Source organism: Taudactylus pleione, unplaced genomic scaffold, assembly GCF_031769625.1.
Source record: "Taudactylus pleione unplaced genomic scaffold, aTauple2 ptg000116l, whole genome shotgun sequence".
Classification (NCBI taxonomy): domain Eukaryota; kingdom Metazoa; phylum Chordata; class Amphibia; order Anura; family Myobatrachidae; genus Taudactylus; species Taudactylus pleione.
Window position 1 is genome coordinate 4,309,155 of NW_028284518.1, and position 23,101 is coordinate 4,332,255.

The window sequence follows — 23,101 nt, forward strand, 5'->3', positions numbered from 1 at the left end:
TCTGTGGAAGCAACCTCCTACGCCTTTCGCTGACAAGGTTCCCGGCTGCACTAAACACTCTTTCGGAGTACACACTGGAGGGGGGGCAACTCAGGTAAAATAGAGCCAGTTTGTACAGGGGCCTCCAAATTGCCTCTTTTTCCTGCCAGTACAGGTATGGACTGTCTGACATGCCTACTTGGATGCTGTCACCGATGTAATCCTCCACCATTCTGTCAATGGTGACAGTATCATATGCAGTGACAGTAGACATGTCAGAAATTGTTGCCAGGTCCTTCAGTCCGGACCAGATGTCCAAACTTGGTCCTGCCTGCCCTGCATCACCGCCAGCGGGTTGCTTAGGATACCTAAGTTTTTTCCTGGCAGCCCCAGTTGCGGGAGAAAATGAAGAAGGAGCCGTTGACGTGTCACGTTCCGCTTCAGCTGACAGTGTGTTCACCAGCAGGTCTTTGCACCTCTGCAGGCTTGTGTCGGCCGGAAAGAGAGACACCACATAGGCTTTAAACCTAGGATCGAGCACGGTGGCCAAAATGTAGTGGTCTGATTTCAACAGATTGACCACCCTGGAATCCTGGCAAAGCGAATGAAGGGCTTCATCCACAAGTCCCACATGCCGAGCGGAATCGCTCCGTCTTAGCTCCTCCTTCACTTTCTCCAGCTGCTTCTGCAAAAGCCTGATGAGGGGAATGACCTGACTCAAGCTGGCAGTGTCTGAACTGACTTCACGTGTGGCAAGTTCGAAGGGCTGAAGAACCTTGCACAACACGGAAATCATTCTCCACTGCGCTTGAGTCAGGTGCATACCCCCTCCTTTGCCTATGTCATAGGTGGATGTATAGGCTTGTATGGCCTTTTGCTGCTCCTCCATCCTCTGAAGCATATAGAGGGTTGAGTTCCACCGCGTCACAACCTCTTGCTTCAGGTGATGGCGGGGCAGGTTCAAGAGTGTTTGCTGGCGCTCCAGTCTTCGGCACGCAGTCGCTGAATGGCGAAAGTGGCCAGAATTTTTTCGGGCCACCCAAAGCGTCTCCTGCACGCCCCTGTCGCTTTTCAGAAAATTCTGCACCACCAAGTTTATTGTGTGAGCAAAACATGGGACGTGCTGGAATTTGCCCAGATGTAATGCCCGCACAATATTGGTGGCGTTGTCAGATATCACAAATCCCCAGGAGAGTCTAAGTGGGGTAAGCCACTGGGCGATGATTTCCCTCAGTTTCTATAAGAGGTTGTCGGCGGTGTGCCTCTTACTGAAACCGGTGATACACAGCGTAGCCTGCCTTGTAACGAGCTGGCGTTTCTGAGATGCTGCTACTGGTGACGCTGCTGCTGTTGCTGCGTAAGGTGATACATCTACCCAGTGGGCTGTCACAGTCATATAGTCCTTAGTCTGCCCTGTTCCACTTGTCCACATGTCCGTGGTTAAGTGGACATTGTGTACAACGGCATTTTTCAGGACACTGAGGACACTTTTTCTGACGTTTCTGTACAGTCTCGGTATCGCCTGCCTAGTGAAGTGGAATCTAGACGGGATTTGGAACCGGGGACACACTACCTCCATCAATTGTCTAAATCCCACTGCACTAATGGCGGATACCGGACGCACGTCTAACACCAACATAGCAGTCAAGGCCTCAGTTATACGTTTTGCTTCAGGATGACTGCTGTCGTACTTCATCCTCCTCGCTAAGGACTGTTGGAGGGTCAATTGTTTAGTAAAAGTAGTGGTGTTCCTACTTCCTCTCTGGGATGATGAACGACTCCCAGCAGCAGCAACAGCAGCAGCGGCAGCAGTAGGCGTAGCAATGCAGGATCCTCCGGAGGAATCCCGGATAGGAGAGTCAGTCATGCCAGTGACATGGCCTGCAGGACTACTTCCGATCCTGACTAAGGAGGAAATTGACGAGGAGGGAGTTGACGGTGTGGTTTGCAGGCTCTTGGATACAACAGGACAACGGGATTTAGGTGTCCCTGGACTGCTTACGGTCTTAGCCAAAGTTTCTGAACTTGACAGTAACTTTTTATGAACGCGCTGCAGGTGCCGTATAAGGGAGGATGTTCCTAGGTGGTTGACGTCCCTACCCCTACTTATTTCACCTTTACATATGGTACATATGGCAAGACAGTTGTTGTCCGGATTTGGATAGAAATATTGCCAGACCAAAGAGGTGGAATGTTTGGTCTTCTGCCCAGGCATGACCGTGATGGGCTTTTTCATCCCACGGACAACAACTGTCTCCCCCGGAGCCTGATTTAAACAAACCACATCACCATCAGAATCCTCCTCGCCAACTTCCTCCTCAGCGCCAGCTACACCAGTATCCTCATCCTGTTGTACTTCAACAGTGACATCTTCAATTTGCATATCAGCAAGTGGACTGTGGGTGCTCCTTTCAGCACTTGCAGGGGGCGTGCAAATGGTGGAAAGAGCCACCTCTTCCCGTCCAGTGCTGGGAAGGTCAGGCATCGCAACCACCACCACACTTGGACTCTCCTTGGGGATTTGTGATATCTTCTTAGAAAGCACAGTTCTTCGCTGTGCTTTTGCCAGCTTAACTCTTTTGATTTTTTTAGTGGGAGGAGGGCTTCCATCGTCATGTGAAGCTGAACCACTAGTCATGAACATACTAGGGATCGACCTTAGCCGTTCCTTGCCACTCCGTGTCGTAAATGGCATATTGGCAAGTTTACGTTTCTCTTCAGCTGATTTAAATGTCTTTTTCAAGGTCATTTTCCTGAACTTTGCCATTTGGGATTGTATGTGCCCTCTACTATGACATTGGGCATCGGCCTTGGCAGACGACGTTGATGGCATGTTATCGTCTATGTCATGACTAGTGGCAGCAGCTTCAGCACTAGGAGGAAGTGGTTCTTGATCTTTCTCTATTTTATTTTTATCGGAGAAAGTTTGGTCCTCCATTTATGTTATATCGATTTGATATATACGTGCGGCTAAACACAGAAAATAATTTTTTTTTTGGTTTGGACTGGAGTGTACTTTGTGGGTTACAGCACCCTTTAACGGTCAAGCCAGCCGGCCCTTTACTTATGACACAGGCGCACTCTTGGCACTACTTTGTTGATGCACGTGCGGCTACTGCGCACACAATTCACAAACACAGAAAATAATTTTTTTTTGGTTTGGACTGGAGTGTACTTTCGGGGGTTACAGCACCCTTTAACGGTCAAGCCAGCCGGCCCTTTACTTATGACACGGGCGCACGCTTGGCACTACTTTGTTGATGCACGTGCGGCTACTGCGCACACAATTCACAAACACAGAAAATAATTTTTTTTTGGTTTGGACTGGAGTGTACTTTCGGGGGTTACAGCACCCTTTAATGGTCAAGCCAGCCGGCCCTTTACTTATGACACAGGCGCACGCTTGGCACTACTTTGTTGATGCACGTGCGGCTACTGCGCACACAATTCACAAACACAGAAAATAATTTTTTTTTGGTTTGGACTGGAGTGTACTTTCGGGGGTTACAGCACCCTTTAACGGTCAAGCCAGCCGGCCCTTTACTTATGACACAGGCGCACGCTTGGCACTACTTTGTTGATGCACGTGCGGCTACTGCGCACACAATTCACAAACACAGAAAATAATTTTTTTTTTGGTTTGGACTGGAGTGTACTTAGGGGGTTACAGCACCCTTTAACGGTCAAGCCAGCCGGCCCTTTACTTATGACACAGGCGCACGCTTGGCACTACTTTGTTGATGCACGTGCGGCTACTGCGCACACAATTCACAAACACAGAAAATAATTTTTTTTGGGTTTGGACTGGAGTGTACTTTCGGGGGTTACAGCACCCTTTAACGGTCAAGCCAGCCGGCCCTTTACTTATGACACGGGCGCACGCTTGGCACTACTTTGTTGATGCACGTGCGGCTACTGCGCACACAATTCACAAACACAGAAAATAATTTTTTTTTGGTTTGGACTGGAGTGTACTTTCGGGGGTTACAGCACCCTTTAACGGTCAAGCCAGCCGGCCCTTTACTTATGACACAGGCGCACGCTTGGCACTACTTTGTTGATGCACGTGCGGCTACTGCGCACACAATTCACAAACACAGAAAATAATTTTTTTTTGGTTTGGACTGGAGTGTACTTTCGGGGGTTACAGCACCCTTTAACGGTCAAGCCAGCCGGCCCTTTACTTATGACACAGGCGCACGCTTGGCACTACTTTGTTGATGCACGTGCGGCTACTGCGCACACAATTCACAAACACAGAAAATAATTTTTTTTTTGGTTTGGACTGGAGTGTACTTTGGGGGTTACAGCACCCTTTAATGGTCAAGCCAGCCGGCCCTTTACTTATGACACAGGCGCACGCTTGGCACTACTTTGTTGATGCACGTGCGGCTACTGCGCACACAATTCACAAACACAGAAAATAATTTTTTTTTTGGTTTGGACTGGAGTGTACTTTCGGGGGTTACAGCACCCTTAACGGTCAAGCCAGCCGGCCCTTTACTTATGACACAGGCGCACTCTTGGCACTACTTTGTTGATGCACGTGCGGCTACTGCGCACACAATTCACAAACACAGAAAATAATTTTTTTTTGGTTTGGACTGGAGTGTACTTTCGGGGGTTACAGCACCCTTTAACGGTCAAGCCAGCCGGCCCTTTACTTATGACACGGGCGCACGCTTGGCACTACTTTGTTGATGCACGTGCGGCTACTGCGCACACAATTCACAAACACAGAAAATAATTTTTTTTTGGTTTGGAATGGAGTGTACTTTCGGGGGTTACAGCACCCTTTAACGGTCAAGCCAGCCGGCCCTTTACTTATGACACAGGCGCACGCTTGGCACTACTTTGTTGATGCACGTGCGGCTACTGCGCACACAATTCACAAACACAGAAAATAATTTTTTTTTGGTTTGGACTGGAGTGTACTTTCGGGGGTTACAGCACCCTTTAACGGTCAAGCCAGCCGGCCCTTTACTTATGACACAGGCGCACGCTTGGCACTACTTTGTTGATGCACGTGCGGCTACTGCGCACACAATTCACAAACACAGAAAATAATTTTTTTTTTGGTTTGGACTGGAGTGTACTTAGGGGGTTACAGCACCCTTTAACGGTCAAGCCAGCCGGCCCTTTACTTATGACACAGGCGCACGCTTGGCACTACTTTGTTGATGCACGTGCGGCTACTGCGCACACAATTCACAAACACAGAAAATAATTTTTTTTGGGTTTGGACTGGAGTGTACTTTCGGGGGTTACAGCACCCTTTAACGGTCAAGCCAGCCGGCCCTTTACTTATGACACGGGTGCACGCTTGGCACTACTTTGTTGATGCACGTGCGGCTACTGCGCACACAATTCACAAACACAGAAAATAATTTTTTTTTGGTTTGGACTGGAGTGTACTTTCGGGGGTTACAGCACCCTTTAACGGTCAAGCCAGCCGGCCCTTTACTTATGACACAGGCGCACGCTTGGCACTACTTTGTTGATGCACGTGCGGCTACTGCGCACACAATTCACAAACACAGAAAATAATTTTTTTTTTGGTTTGGACTGGAGTGTACTTAGGGGGTTACAGCACCCTTTAACGGTCAAGCCAGCCGGCCCTTTACTTATGACACAGGCGCACACTTGGCACTACTTTGTTGATGCACGTGCGGCTACTGCGCACACAATTCACAAACACAGAAAATAATTTTTTTTGGGTTTGGACTGGAGTGTACTTTCGGGGGTTACAGCACCCTTTAACGGTCAAGCCAGCCGGCCCTTTACTTATGACACGGGCGCACGCTTGGCACTACTTTGTTGATGCACGTGCGGCTACTGCGCACACAATTCACAAACACAGAAAATAATTTTTTTTTGGTTTGGACTGGAGTGTACTTTCGGGGGTTACAGCACCCTTTAACGGTCAAGCCAGCCGGCCCTTTACTTATGACACAGGCGCACGCTTGGCACTACTTTGTTGATGCACGTGCGGCTACTGCGCACACAATTCACAAACACAGAAAATAATTTTTTTTTGGTTTGGACTGGAGTGTACTTTCGGGGGTTACAGCACCCTTTAACGGTCAAGCCAGCCGGCCCTTTACTTATGACACAGGCGCACGCTTGGCACTACTTTGTTGATGCACGTGCGGCTACTGCGCACACAATTCACAAACACAGAAAATAATTTTTTTTTTGGTTTGGACTGGAGTGTACTTTGGGGGTTACAGCACCCTTTAATGGTCAAGCCAGCCGGCCCTTTACTTATGACACAGGCGCATGCTTGGCACTACTTTGTTGATGCACGTGCGGCTACTGCGCACACAATTCACAAACACAGAAAATAATTTTTTTTTTGGTTTGGACTGGAGTGTACTTTCGGGGGTTACAGCACCCTTAACGGTCAAGCCAGCCGGCCCTTTACTTATGACACAGGCGCACTCTTGGCACTACTTTGTTGATGCACGTGCGGCTACTGCGCACACAATTCACAAACACAGAAAATAATTTTTTTTTGGTTTGGACTGGAGTGTACTTTCGGGGGTTACAGCACCCTTTAACGGTCAAGCCAGCCGGCCCTTTACTTATGACACGGGCGCACGCTTGGCACTACTTTGTTGATGCACGTGCGGCTACTGCGCACACAATTCACAAACACAGAAAATAATTTTTTTTTGGTTTGGAATGGAGTGTACTTTCGGGGGTTACAGCACCCTTTAACGGTCAAGCCAGCCGGCCCTTTACTTATGACACAGGCGCACGCTTGGCACTACTTTGTTGATGCACGTGCGGCTACTGCGCACACAATTCACAAACACAGAAAATAATTTTTTTTTGGTTTGGACTGGAGTGTACTTTCGGGGGTTACAGCACCCTTTAACGGTCAAGCCAGCCGGCCCTTTACTTATGACACAGGCGCACGCTTGGCACTACTTTGTTGATGCACGTGCGGCTACTGCGCACACAATTCACAAACACAGAAAATAATTTTTTTTTTGGTTTGGACTGGAGTGTACTTAGGGGGTTACAGCACCCTTTAACGGTCAAGCCAGCCGGCCCTTTACTTATGACACAGGCGCACGCTTGGCACTACTTTGTTGATGCACGTGCGGCTACTGCGCACACAATTCACAAACACAGAAAATAATTTTTTTTGGGTTTGGACTGGAGTGTACTTTCGGGGGTTACAGCACCCTTTAACGGTCAAGCCAGCCGGCCCTTTACTTATGACACGGGCGCACGCTTGGCACTACTTTGTTGATGCACGTGCGGCTACTGCGCACACAATTCACAAACACAGAAAATAATTTTTTTTTGGTTTGGACTGGAGTGTACTTTCGGGGGTTACAGCACCCTTTAACGGTCAAGCCAGCCGGCCCTTTACTTATGACACAGGCGCACGCTTGGCACTACTTTGTTGATGCACGTGCGGCTACTGCGCACACAATTCACAAACACAGAAAATAATTTTTTTTTGGTTTGGACTGGAGTGTACTTTCGGGGGTTACAGCACCCTTTAACGGTCAAGCCAGCCGGCCCTTTACTTATGACACAGGCGCACGCTTGGCACTACTTTGTTGATGCACGTGCGGCTACTGCGCACACAATTCACAAACACAGAAAATAATTTTTTTTTTGGTTTGGACTGGAGTGTACTTTGGGGGTTACAGCACCCTTTAATGGTCAAGCCAGCCGGCCCTTTACTTATGACACAGGCGCACGCTTGGCACTACTTTGTTGATGCACGTGCGGCTACTGCGCACACAATTCACAAACACAGAAAATAATTTTTTTTTTGGTTTGGACTGGAGTGTACTTTCGGGGGTTACAGCACCCTTAACGGTCAAGCCAGCCGGCCCTTTACTTATGACACAGGCGCACGCTTGGCACTACTTTGTTGATGCACGTGCGGCTACTGCGCACACAATTCACAAACACAGAAAATAATTTTTTTTTGGTTTGGACTGGAGTGTACTTTCGGGGGTTACAGCACCCTTTAACGGTCCAGCCAGCCGGCCCTTTATTTATGACACAGGCGCACGCTTGGCACTACTTTGTTGATGCACGTGCGGCTACTGCGCACACAATTCACAAACACAGAAAATAATTTTTTTTTTGGTTTGGACTGGAGTGTACTTTCGGGGGTTACAGCACCCTTAACGGTCAAGCCAGCCGGCCCTTTACTTATGACACAGGTGCACGCTTGGCACTACTTTGTTGATGCACGTGCGGCTACTGCGCACACAATTCACAAACACAGAAAATAATTTTTTTTTTGGTTTGGACTGGAGTGTACTTTCGGGGGTTACAGCACCCTTAACGGTCAAGCCAGCCGGCCCTTTACTTATGACACAGGCGCACGCTTGGCACTACTTTGTTGATGCACGTGCGGCTACTGCGCACACAATTCACAAACACAGAAAATAATTTTTTTTTTGGTTTGGACTGGAGTGTACTTTCGGGGGTTACAGCACCCTTAACAGTCAAGCCAGCCGGCCCTTTACTTATGACACAGGCGCACGCTTGGCACTACTTTGTTGATGCACGTGCGGCTACTGCGCACACAATTCACAAACACAGAAAATAATTTTTTTGGGGTTTGGACTGGAGTGTACTTTCGGGGGTTACAGCACCCTTTAACGGTCAAGCCAGCCGGCCCTTTACTTATGACACAGGCGCACGCTTGGCACTACTTTGTTGATGCACGTGCGGCTACTGCGCACACAATTCACAAACACAGAAAATATATTATTTTTTTAGCACTTGGGGGGAGCACCCCTGATGGACAGAGCACCCCCTGGACAACACTACAGCACTCCTTTAGGACTGGGACACTGCACAGGACTTTGGAGTGGACACAGCCCCTATGGAGAACTGACTGCACAACACAGTCCAGCCAGCCCCTATGGACTTTGAAGTAGTGGACACAGCCCCTATTAACAACAGCAGCACAACACAGCCAGCCCCTATGGACTTTGAAGTAGTGGACAACAGCAGCACTACACTACACTACACTACACAGCCCTAACTCCCACCCTCCCTCTTCACTGTCCACAGCCGAGTGAGAAAATGGCGCCGACGCGGGTACCTTATATAGGATCCAAAACCCGCGAGACTCGGAAGGCGGGATGATGACGTTTTGCCTCGATTTCAGATCCGAGTCAGGCGGGAAAAGTCGAGCCTGACTCGGATCGGACTCGGATCGGGGGGGCTCGGGGGGGTTCGGATTTCAGAAATCCGAACCCGCTCACCCCTAATATATATATATATGTGAGAGTGAATACTAGCGCACAAGTTCATATATATGAATATGAGGAGTTGTTCTGCGCACAAATTCATCTATATAATATGAGGAGTTGTTCTGGACAGCTTGCCAGTATTGAAAAATAGAAACATTGCCATGTATAATTCTGGCAGGGCATGCTGGGCTGTGTAGTTCCAGAGCAGCTGGCATGCCACACTTTGCTTACCCTTGGCGTAAAAATAGATGATGTTCTCTAACCCATAACAATCAGATACCTACTGTTATCAGTACATTGTAAGCAGATAAATTAAGTTATTATCTAAAAGTATAGTTGGCAATAGAGATACTCAAAAACTTGAACTGGTGTGATGGCAATGAACATGATCGTGGTACAATCAGTCTTCAATTGACCACAATTTGTATTTGAGTTTGCCGTTCATGTTCAACGTTTGCACTTGGCGTAAGAATTAAGGGTAAATTTACTAAGATTCGAATTTGGTCGAGATGACAATCTCGGGTGAGTTTAGGCATGTTTTTCATCTCGCAAATGTACTAAAGGCAAACTCGGGTAAATTTGGGAGAGAGTTCTTTAATCTCACTCGTAAATCTCGGGTGAGATCGCAAACTCAAATCTTTTCACAATCGGTCAAACTCGTAAGTACTTTTCATGAAAAAGATGCAATTTTCAAATTTACTAAGAATCGAGATTTTAATCTCGGGTGAGATTAGAGCAAACGTGCAGAGAAATTGAAGTTTCAAACACTCACCCTCCTGAGCTGCGAGTTTGCCAGAAACGTACACAGATCAGTGTGATTTGTATATGTTTCTGCATGTGTACTTAATGTATAGTGTTTATACTCGTATTTTACAAATTTTACGTAGGGTCCCCTCCACAAAAGCCATATCCAGCCCCGGACTGGTCAGCCAGTCCTGGTTGCAAAAATTACGGGGAACAAAATGAGTAGGGTTCCCCCGGAATTTAGGAACCAGCACCTGGCTTCAGGGCAAGTGCTGGTTTTAAGTATAGGAGGAAAAAAATTGCGTAGGGTTCCCCCTATATTTAAAACCAGCACCGGACCCAAACTGACCAGGGTGTAATGCCACAGCCAGGTGACCCTATTAAATGGTCCCCATGGCCAAAGCATTCTCACCCTAAGCCGGTCAGGCCTAGCCAGGGATCTCAGGGGAGGTGGGGACCCCCCAAAAAAGAGGTCCCTCCTCTCCCGAAACCCCAGGCTTGGTCTGAAGCCCGGGGCTCTTCCCCGCACCCCTGGGCAAAAAAAGGAGGTGTAACAGATGGACGGGGTACAATGAGAGACATACATACAAGGGGGGAGGGCAGATAGGCCCACATAGGGAGAGAAAGAGACTGGTGCACATACAGTTTTGAAACAGAATAATACAACAGATAGTGACAGAGACACATAAGGGTGAAGGAAAGGAGTCAGGTGAGGAGAGGGGAAGTACAGTAATGGGCGGGATGCCAGGCACACACTACGTAGTGCAGCCTGTGTAAATCGCTACGCGCTGCTTCTCTAAGGTAACAGACAGTGCACAGTTCAGTCTTCAAAGATGCAAGCACAAATATTTTGATTTAGGACTGGAGCACCAACCAGTGCCACCCCTGCAAGTGCCCTGTGGCATCCCAGGACCCAGGGTGCGACGTCACCTAGTTTGGGAGCCACTTCTGTATTTCTAGTACTAGTTTGCTAAATATGATCTAAAGATTGTAGCTGATACTACAATTCCAGCTTAGTACCAAATACAATTACTTGTAATGTCATATACATCTTAGTTTTGAATAAATGTTACCAACTTATGGCCACATACAGAGAAAGCTTGAATTAAGTATGAAAATATTTCGTTTGCAGAAAACAGCAATAGTTTAGAAGAATACCAGAACTATTTTCATTTAGATAGACCTCTGGGAAATGTACCTATTAATCATTCATATCTTCTGTGCAAAGTCTGTGAATGGATCTTTCTAACCAGAGGCAAAAATAGAAATGCAGACGGTCAGTATGGGAAATTTTGTTTTCCCCTACATTGTAAGAGTCACTAAAAATAGAGTGTACAGTATATAAAGAAATAAAATTATTTGGTATAAATAAAATTCTTTATAAAGAAAATAAGTGCACTCAATCACTAATACGGCCTTCATACTAGAGTGTAGCTGATTCACACACAAAAAGCCAAATCTCATAGCACTCCAGTGTGGAAATACAGTATGTCCCTCTGGGGACACGTCTGAGGCCAGGGCTGGGATGGTGTCACACTTGCCAGTGTCGGTGAAGAAGCAGAATTTGGCAAGGGCTGCAAGCAGCAGAACCAAAGAGAAAGCAGTGGAATTTTGGATTTGGTGCTGGCTGTGAGCCAATCACAGCTCGCAGACACCCACTCAAAGTGGTCACAGCAAGCCAATTGCGATTCACTCCGCCCACTTATGCTGGCTTTATTTAGCCAGCACGAGCAGTGAGCATTTACTTCAGCGGCAAAGAGGGAGGAGAATAGACCTCTTGAAGAAAAGAGGAGATGGCCATGGAAGCAGTCCCAACGGGTGAACACAGATGAGAGGAAGAAGCAGTGACTAAGCATGAGAACAGTGGCAGGAGGCGGCACCAAAGCTGAGGACTGAAGAAACTGCAGTGGTGGAATGCAAAAGATCAGTATAAAGCTCCCCACTGCAGCCTCTTCCTGTGATACCAGTAGGCAGCCATGATCCACTATTAGCTCTTTACAATTCCACTATGTGCACAATAATATTTTGACTTCTGAATACATGTGGGCGTCATTGATAGAGCAGCTTGCAAAACGTTTAGATCCTGTATATATATATGTGTGGCAATTACAGCAAGGTACCATACCTAAAACACATACATTATATCTGTTACTGCTTAGATCTAACCGTAATCATCACAGTGGATACAGACTACATACATCTGTGTTCTACTTATTGCATAGTTATACATGATAACAGTGTCTGAGATTATACACATAATTATCCTGTGTCACTATTTGTTATTTTTTGTCATTTTTTATTATATATTTTTTGTCTGTGTGTGATATAGGACCTCATTCAGAGTCGGTCGTTGCGGCCGCACGGTTGTACACCACCAATGTTCGCTATACTGTGCATGCGTAAGGTTCGCAATGCGTGTGCGCAAACTAGCCGCTACGATCAGAAATTTCTCTCTCCTTGAACACAGCCAGGTCGGTAGTTTGAGTGACAGATAGAGGCGTTTGTGGGTGGTAACAGGGGAAGGTGCTTGAAAACGGGGGAGTGGAGATCGGAACCCAGGCGTGCCTCATTATGCGAACAGCGTTTTATGGGAGTGCATACGGATTATGGGAGTGCATAATTAACAAAGTAGCATCATGGCACATGTGACCTGGGAGGTTTTTACACTGACATGATCGTAGAGCTTAAGAGAGGGTATGGTCAACCTTAAACTCTATGACCAGTTCCGATGGTTCCCGATGGTCTCGATTAATCCTTATATGCCCGGAGATGACGTGCAATGCGTACGAGAAGGGGGCGTATTTTTTTGTCTTCCGACTGCTTCCTCCCCTTGGTCGGCCAACTACCGATCCGAACTTAGGGACGCAGCTTGCGAGGGAATCATTTGCATATCCGGCCCCTTTTTCCGTACCACCGTGCAGCCGCTTCGACCGACTCTGAATGAGATCCATAGTGCTTTGATCATTCATTTATCTCCGTAATATGGTCATAGACAGTTATTCTAGTGATTTTCTCTTTTTCTCTTTTTATTGATTATTTAATAAAAGGTATGTTTTAACTACTATTCTATTTCTTGTGATTATGAAATTGTGGGGTGTGTCTTGCAAATTAGTATTTTTCTTTACCCTATCTTGCTCTTTATAATTCCCCCAGACCAACAGGGTTGCCAGGCACTAGGCCCGTGGGCATCTGATAGGCAGGCAGAAGGCCCGAGCCCCTATAAGTGAACTGTATCATTCAGACCAGGTCACTTAATTAAGCTCCCCTGGTGAGGTTATTTAACAAGTGCCCCAATGGACCTGTGATGTGGCCCCAATTAAGTTGTGCCCTTTATTTCGGGCATTAGTTAATTTTCCTGCCAAAGTGAAAGTTAACTTTCCAGTTAAAAGTAAAACAAAATCTTTTCATTAGCATAAACCCTAATAGAAGAAAGGAGATGGTCAGCTCTGTGTAGACAGGAAGGTTTTACAAGGACAGTATCTTTATTTCTGTGGTTACTCTTATGCTGTGTAAGAAATGTTGTGTCCGCGCAGGCCAAATATTTTAGAAGACATGTTAGTTAAGGTCATACACCACGTTATTTTGTTTATTTGAATATATGTTACATTAAGCCAGTTAGTTTAGGGCCGATTTGTTATTGTAGCTAAGGTGTGTAGTCTTGTAACACATTGTGGAAGTGAGTGGATCAAAGAGACCAGCGTAATCCTTGTAGGAACCTTTAGTGATTCGTGTTGTCTTTCATTGTCTTTCTTCTCTTCTGGGCGGTACCCTGTCTTGTAATTCAGTGCCAGGCCGAGTTTCCATGTAGCGTGCAAAGCACCCATAGGTGAAACTCTGGATCTAAGGTATGGAAAAAAAAGTGCAGGGGATGATTTCCACTTAATCCCGGATTTCATATTTTGTCAAGTATCGGACCAGTAGGACGTCCCAGTGGACTCAGAGATAGGAGAGTACTTACGCTATGTTTTTCTTTCTAGACCTCTTTGATTGTGTCCTTTGCCTCGTCGTTCCGGGTTAGTCAGACCTGGAATCCGTCCTCTGGAGCATCAACAAATGGAATAGAGGTGAGCACCTGTGTGGGACCCCTCTGGCACCTTACACAAGCATTTATCAATACAAAATGGTTACATTTTTTATATGATCTATACATCTATGGACATCAATCACCAAAGAGAGTCAACTAAACCTTTCCACAATATACATCTATAGCACTCAACCACTTTCAAGTATGAACATATACAGTTTATTGCACCTATCTGTCTAAGGTAAATAGTCCATTAGATGAAGAGAAAAGCAGGTGAGGTTCAGTTGCATGCAAGGATATTAAAATTGTATAGGCTAGCCCAATGAAGGCTTACCTTGCTGTGAATTGCTAGCTTGTATGTTCCCTGCTCTATTTTTATTTGAATTCACAGTCATGTTTTGGTATATTTGTGGCATTACAAAACATGCAAGCCCAACTAGAGATATTTGAAGGAACAAATATGTAAATTTTGTGCGTTAAATATGTTTTATTTCACTGTATATTATTTTACCATAGCGTATTTATATATGTATAGGCTGCATTAAGTCACTTTTGTTTTCACTAAACCATGCGTGATAGATATATATTATTAAGAGTTATTTGTATATACATATTAGATCAGAGGTTCCCAAATACGGTCCTTAAGACTCTCCAACAGTTCAGGTTTTAGAGTTTTCCTTGGTTGAGCACAGGTGACTTAATTAGTACCTCAGACAGTTTGAGTTAACCACCTGTGCCATGGATATCTCTAAAACCTGAACTGCTGGGGAGCCTTGAGGACCGTGTTTGGGAACCTCTGTATTAGATAGCGCTTTACAGATACTATTTAATCATTCACAGCAGTCCTTCTCCCACTGGAGCTTACAGTCTATATTCACTACTAAACATGCAAAACATACATGCACACTAGTGTAAATATTTATGAGAAGTCCTTTAATATGTCTTTAGAGCGTGGGAAGAAAATGAAGCACTGTAAATATAGGAACATATACAAACTCCACACATATAGAGCTCTGCTTTGAAGCAAACTCGTGACCCCAAGACTTGAAGGTGGCAATAACCACTGTGCAACTGTGATGACCAACACAGCATGGTGTTAGTAGAATACTGAAGCAATGGAGTTGAGTTACAGTTCTTCAATTACTTTTGCCATGTGCACTTCACTACTTAAATTTTGCATGACTGGCATTATTTTTTGTGAGTGCATACATTATCCAGCATGCAGTGAAGGGGTAGTCGACAACATCATAGGCCGCCACTGGCTAACACCCTTGAGGGGTGTTAGCCAGTGGTCCTCTCACAGCCCCAGGGCAGAAGTACTGGTGTTGCAGGTAGTGTGGAGTTTACGGAGGAATGGGTATGAACTCATGGCGGCTGAATAAGTACCCTATCCCTACCCCTCTAAGTGGTGCCTAACCCTAACCTCCCCCCAAGGGTGCCTAACCCTTATCCCCCCCCTTACCACACCCTAAACCTAACTATAACGGGGAACCCATTTTGTCTTGGAATGGGCGTATTAACAAATTGTACTGCCTACATTGTATGTAATATCTATACTTTTTCTGTAGGAAAAATGTCTTTTAAATTGTATAGCTGAGAGGTAGTTGACTGGCTAGTGTTTACTTATTGCCCTTGGCTCAGTGTACAAGTTGTTAATGTCTGTGGTTTTCTCTCTTGAAGCATGGATCAAAGACTGGGGTCGGTTTATAACCCTACAGGCCAACGAGAGACAGACTGAACAGGTGACCAGGAGTCCCTGTTTTACAGTCACCTAAACAATAGAAGTGTTAAACTATCCCAAGGGGGGGGAGTGACCCAGAGTAACCTGTGAAAGAGCATAAAAATGTGTGTCTGATATGAAACACTGGTCATGCTGCACGAGGCTATCGAAGGATACAGATGATCCCTAATTCATCACTGGGAAGGTCTCATCCCAGAACCATTTAATCCAATATGATCCAAATGGTTTGTTTTTCACTTGTATTATTTTATTTTCTGGAATCTGTAAGTAATGCTGGGTACACACGGAATGATGTGCTGTATGAACGATATCGTTCATTATTCCCGGTGGTTAAAATGAACTATATTGTTCATACACACATAAACGATATCATGAATGATATATTATTCATTGTTAACAGTGAACGATATATAGAAAAAAAATCAAAATCTGGGATGTCTTTTCATTCTCGTTCATCGTTCATATCGTTAATTCCTGTACACACTGAATGATATGAACGATAACAATATTGTCCAAATTGGCCTTGCAGCACGGATGACAAAAGATATCTTTTGTCGTCCACAAGAGTGCGCACCGTTTGTCCGTTCATTGCACACACACAGAACGATATATCGTTGGACGATATCGGTATCGTTCATATTGTTGTAATATATAATTCCATGTGTACGCACCTTAACTGTGTGATTCTTTAACATTATTATATTATTTGTAACTTTTTGTACATAAGCTTTGAAGATATTCTTGAATTAAACATTCATTCTAGTTCTGGATCTGTGTTTTTATGACCCAAGGCCTCATATGGCTCATGTTATCTATTTTTCTATTATTAGTATTATTAATAAGTATTAATAATTGTGTTTGCAGGTGAGAGCAGAAGCTCACCTTATGCTTTAGTATTATATTATTCTTCTGCTAGTGGCAGTTACCAGGTTTGGTCAACCACATGTGCTGTGGTGACCTGTAAAAGTCACGTGCGGCGATTTTCAGATTGGTGTATCTGGAGGGTCGGCCCGCAGGACCGTGACACTAACCCTATCAGGGGTGTGCCTAACCCTAACCTCCCCCTGGGGTGCCTAACCCTAACCCTCCCCCCTAGGGGTGCCTAACTGCTTCTGGTCTCATAACTACATCACGTCTACGGGGCCTCCTCCTCTCCATATTCTTTAGCTGCCACAGGCCTTACAAAAGTAGTAATTCCACCACTAATACAGTTGAAAAGTTGAATTTTAGCTGCATGGCACACCACTGTAAAATGACACTTTAGGTTTGTAAGTTTTTCTACTCTATGGTCTGTGGTGCTAAAAAAAAACTTTTATTTTCACCAGAGCCCACAGCAAAAGTATTTGCACTGTACTGCTAGATGAGTACTGCCTCCTAAGCACCATTAGAAGGCTGCTAACAACTGATACAAAGTGGAGAAACTGAGATACAAAACCAGGGATAACCCTGCTCAAGTTTCAAATAGCATACAATCAATGTATTATACATACACAATAAAAAATGAGTGCTATATGTATAGTATGGTGTGGCACCTGTAAAAAATATATAAGATAATTTAGGGCATATGTTTATATATATGTTATATATATTTATATATGTATATGTTTTTTTGAACATTTGGTATAATGCTCCAAAACTCAGTCACTGCTGTCCCGTTTGTAACACCCTAACTGTCCCTACCTTTCCAGGCTCTGTCCTTCTGATGGTATGTCAGACGGGGTCCAGGCTGATAGAAGAGCCGGCGTTCTCCAAAGAAGAAGTCTGTTGGTAGTCTCGTTACCTGACCTCAGCCTGAGATTGTTTTGTTCTTTCATGAGAAAAAGTTGTTACCCTCCATAAAGCAGGTAGCATCATTGTACATTTTAATTCTAAACACATGTATCTCATTTAATTAATCCTGTCACAGAGATTTATTTTCTGGATCTCACCAAAAAGTACGTGAACAGTTGTGCCTAATCTGCAGTTAGCAAGAAACACCCTTGATTCACACAACTCCTTCTATTGATTTGTGAATCACACAGTGCCAAAAAATGATACATACAGGATGCTTTGCTGTAGAGAAGAATGCTAGCAATATTAAAATTGCATCTAATACCTGGAAGAGAAACTTTCTTTCAATGAACCAGCACATTGGAAATGGAGATGTATGGCCCTACCTCCAAATTCCTTGACAATTTTGCTTCCTGGCTCCCTCACATTCTCTCTGCAGACCTCTTCTCCATTATCCTAGGTGACTTCAATATTCCAATTGTTTTTCCCACAGAATCCTCCGCATCTAAACTCCTTAAGGGGCCTATCCATTACATGACTTTGAGAACAATCCGACCAAAACCAGGAGGTTTTGGTTGTATTGTTCACAAAGTCGTGTAATGGATAGCCGGCAAGGACCAGCGATGCGCGTGCACGCTGGGTCCTTGCCGACCCCGACTATCTACTGAACATGCCCATCAACCTGACGAAGCTTGTCAGTTTCGGCATGTTCAGAGATAGGAGGTCGGACTCCTGCACTGAATGACGTTCATTGAATGCTGTTCAGTGCGGGCACCACACCTCGGCGACCTGAATGTCTGAATGCTAGACGTTCAGTTTTTCAGGTCACCTAGTGGATAGGCCCCTTTACCTTCACATCTTCATTTGGTCTCTCCCAATGGACCTCCTCACCCTCCCATGTGAGTGAGCACTCTCTGATCATTCTCCTCAACCCCTCTGCTGCTATTGACACTGTGGACCACCCTCTACTCCTGCAAATCCTTCACTCCCTTGGATTACGTACACTGCCCTATTTTGGCTGTCCTCCTACCTCTCTGACCGTTCCTTCTCTGTCTCCTCTCATTACTCCTCTTACCCCCACTTCCACTTATTGTAGGTGTTCCCCACGGTTCTGTTTTTGGACCTCTCCTATTCTTGCTCTATACGTCTTCTCTAGGTGAACGCATCAGCTCTTTAATATCATCTTTATGCTGTTGACACTCAGATGTATCTTTACTGTTCTGGCCCTCCCCCCCTCTCCTAACTCGAATCTCTGCTGCTCGGCTCATCTTCTCAAAACATTTTTCATCTGCCTCTCCTCTCCTACAAGCACTGCATGTCATGCTCCGGCCCTTAAAAAACACTTTCTTAACTCTCTGGTGTCTGTCCAGATTAGCACAGAAGTCTGCTCATGCTGCACATTGCTCCCGACTGGTGCTAAGGTCTGTCTGTGCTACTCCTGCCACGTCCGTTCAGTGTCCTGTCACTGAGCATGGAGATGGCTCTCTGCAGCCCCTTGCTCACAGCGTGTTTTCCCAGCATGATGGCACACAAGCTGCATGCCAGAGTACCCTCCTAAACCACAGTATGGGTGCAGCCATGTTGGACTCTGTCTCATGACGCCCCTCCTCCACTCAGAACACTGCTCCAGGACAAGCTGATCGCAGCATCCAATCCCTCGGGATCCTCCACTATAAATTCTATTTCCTGACTGGCCTCATTTACCTGTACAAAGTCACTTCTGCTGAAGTTACAGCTATGTATCTGAATGGTTCCAGTCTGTTATATTTCAGTTCCAAGTCTGGTTATCAAGTCTCCTATTCCATCTAACATTCCAGTCTAATTTTACCACAGAGACTTGTTAACATTACCCTATATCGGTTCCAGATGATACCTCTAACCATCGGTCCCATCCGATATTTCCATCATCAGTTCCAAACTAGCACAGTACTGCAATATATCATCTTCGGTCCCAAACCGAGCCAGTACTGCAATTTACCATCATCAGTCCCAAACTGATCCAGTACTGCAATTAATCAATATCGGTCTCAAACCAATCAAGTTCTTCAATTCATCGACATCGGTCTCAAACCGATCAAGTTCTTCAATTCATCAACATCAGTCTCAAACCGATCAAGTTCCTCAATTCATCAACATCGGTCTCAAACCAATCAAGTTCTTCAATTCATCAACATCGGTCTCAAACCAATCAAGTTCTTCAATTCATCAACATCGGTCTCAAACCGATCCACCTCTCAATCCAGCATCATCTATACCAATCCGATTCTGCCCATCTCTTGAGTAATATACATCCAGTTCCCGTTCATATTACTCCTCTTCAGCCTCACACTCCTGTACTAACCAAATCCTAACCTCAGGCGTGACAGTATGTACTGACCCTATGGATCCAGCCGAGAATCAGGCACAAGCTGCTGGGTTTACACCTGATGTTGTTGCTCACCTAGAACACCAAGAGGCAGCACAGGGTCAGGTGGTTCAATTCCTCTAAGAATTGACTAACCAGCTGGATAACATCCAATCCATTGTTAGAGGCTCAGGAGCTGCCGCTAAAACCATCCAGATTCCTCTGGTTTCTGTTTCCTCAACGGCACCTCGTCTGCACATTCCTACTCCTGCTAAATTTTATGGGAATCCCAAAAATTGCATGGGTTTCCAAAATCAATGTTAAATACAGTTTGAACGCCAACCCAGCAATTTTCCTGCAGACAGTATCCATGTGGCATACATCATCTCCCTATTATCTGGATCCACCTTAGATTGGGCTTCACCCTTATGGAAAAGATCAGATCCCATCCTAACATCTTACAAGGAATTCATCATGGCATTCTGCTGAATCTTCGACGAGCCTGGGAGAGTGTCATCTGCATCTTCAGACCTTCTACGTCAATGTCAGGGTTCAAATTCTGTATGCCATTATCTGGTGCAGTTTCAAATACTGGCATCAGAACTCTCTTGGAATGATGGAGCATTCTATGCAGGCTTATGGAGTGGCATATCCGACAAAATTTAAAGATGTTCTTGTTACTTGTGATCTCCCAGACAAGTTAGAGGACTTGATCTCAACGTGCAATGTGGACTTACGTTTTAAAAAATGAGCTGTTTGGAGAGGGAGATTCATTCAATCTAAGGGGGTCATTCAGACCCGCTCGCGAGCGCAGGACGCTCACAAGCTGTTCGATGTTCCCCCACTGCGCATGCGCATGACGGAGGGAGCTCGTCGTGCGCATGCGCGAGACACGGCGAGCGACGGGCTCTCCATCGCTCCGGGTCTCGCACCAAAGGGGGCGTGCTGTCGATGTTGATTGACAGCACGCCCCTTTTGGTGGGCGTGCTGGGGGCGTGCCTGCCAGATGAAGGTGTTCCCATGGGAACGCCTACCGTCTGAAGCCGGCCCCACTGACATCACTAGTGATGTCAGTGGGAGTGATTTTGGCTCTGATAGAGCCAAAATCACTCCTGGGCTTGCGGCAGCAAGACCCTACTGCAGGGTCTCCGTCGCAAGCCCGATGGTCAAGACCATCGCGACCATCATCATGGACGCCAGGAGGCCGCTCCATTTTCATGGAGGAGTGCTCTGGTCAGAGCGTTCGGCTCTGAATCAGGCCCTAAGTCTCAGGCGACAGTCTTGCCTCGGTCAGTTTCTCCTCCCAAAGAGGAAGAGATGCAAATCAACTGTTCTTCCCTATCACAGGAAGGACGCTGAACAGTACTGTGAAAAAGATTTAGGCAGGTGTGGAAAAAATGCTGCAAAGAAAGAATGCTTTCAAAAATAGAAGTGTAAATAGGGCTGGAGAGCGGTACAATAATGACACCACAATTCCAGCGCTATAGTTTACAAAATACTTATATCCAGCTGTTTAATGGGAACTGCATCTTGCAGAATTCATCAGGTGGAAAAACGGTTCAAAGGGTTATCCTTTTCTTGATATAATATGGAAGATGGTAATCCCATATAAAAAAGAAAAGTGCATATAGTGCAATACCATTTAATCATATATACACAAAAATTACATATAAAGGACAAATAAAAACAAATAGTATCACAAATAGTATCAATAATATTCAACTATTAGTGCAAATGCTGTCATGCAAATAGACAAGCAACGATGTTTGATATGAGCATAGCGAAAAATCCCCAAACGGCTGGAGGACAACAATTACCGGATCATGGAGTATGGCTGGCAAAAAGTATGGTCTTTCCTGTGCATGTAAGAATGCCGTAGTCCAGCATGAACGGCTGGGATAAAATAGCACCAGTGTCCTTTGGAGATCTGTACCTCGTCGTCCAGTGGGGTCCGTGAAGAAGCAAGTAACCAACGCATTTCAACCCGTAACTTAGGTCTTTTTCAAGGTCAAAGTCAGATTGATCCTGTATAGTATTCGGTCTTTTAAATACCCCGTCCAATCTAACTATACCGGACACAGCTGGTCTCTAGACATAGAAAAACTACAAGTCCCATGTCTCCCTGCCATGTCCGGCCAATCTCCTATCTCAAGAGCAGGCACATGACTCCTTTATTTCCACTTGGATTGTGTGTTTGAACGGCTCATTTTTCCTTCGCGTGACGTCACTTCCGGTAAGTCCCCATAGCAACCGGACGCGTCCACGGAGCCCAAATGGAAGCCCCGATATGTTCATTTCACAATGTTTACTATACTGGGCCAGCAAGTAGGGAGTAGTTAACATAAGTAAAGTGCTTTGTGCCTGACGATTTTTTCTCTATAATGAGTCAAAAACAGCAATATCACATATATAAACATAAATATATAAAAATATATAAATATAAACACCTAGTTTGTTATGGTTACAAACATCAAAGTGCACAGTGCAATGACAATATTCTTAAATAATCAGAAAAAGTAAAGAAAAAGGAAGGCGAAATGAAAAAGCATCAACCAATTACAAAAAACATTTAATTTCAAAATCGAGATTTAATCCTCCAGGTTTCAAAGTGCCCAATTCATAGATCTTTTTCATCTCTGCCCTAGCCAATTGTTTAGACAAATCCCTTTGTCTCCAATTTCCTTTGATCCACATTAGTCCTATGAATCTTTTTATAGCTAATGGCGAACAATTGTGACATTGTTTAAAGTGACTCGACAAGGCGTGTGTTTCTAGACCTTTCCTTATATTGCGCAGCTGTTCTCCTATTCGTGTCTTCAAAGGTCTAGAAGTCCGTCCGATATAATACAGACCGCATTCACATTCAATGGCATATATAACATTGCTGGTATTGCAAGTTACAAATTCTTTGATTGAGTGTGTTTTACCATTAATGTCTACTTGTGTAGCTTTGTTGAGCCATTGCCTTTTATATGTCGACAAGCTAGGCACATCCCACATCTATAGAAACCTTTGGACGTCACGGTCAACATGGTTCTCAATTTAGGTAACATACCATTAACCAATGTAGAACTCAAAGAAGTTGCCTTTCTATAAATACATTTGGGTTTTGTCGGTATTAAAGAACCGATAATTGGATCTTTTTGGAGAATATTCCAATGTTTTTTCAAGATTTTCTCAATATTTCTATATTGGCAGCTATACGTGGTAAAAAAAAAGCCCAATCTATTTGCCTATATTTGTCTGTTTGTACACTTTTT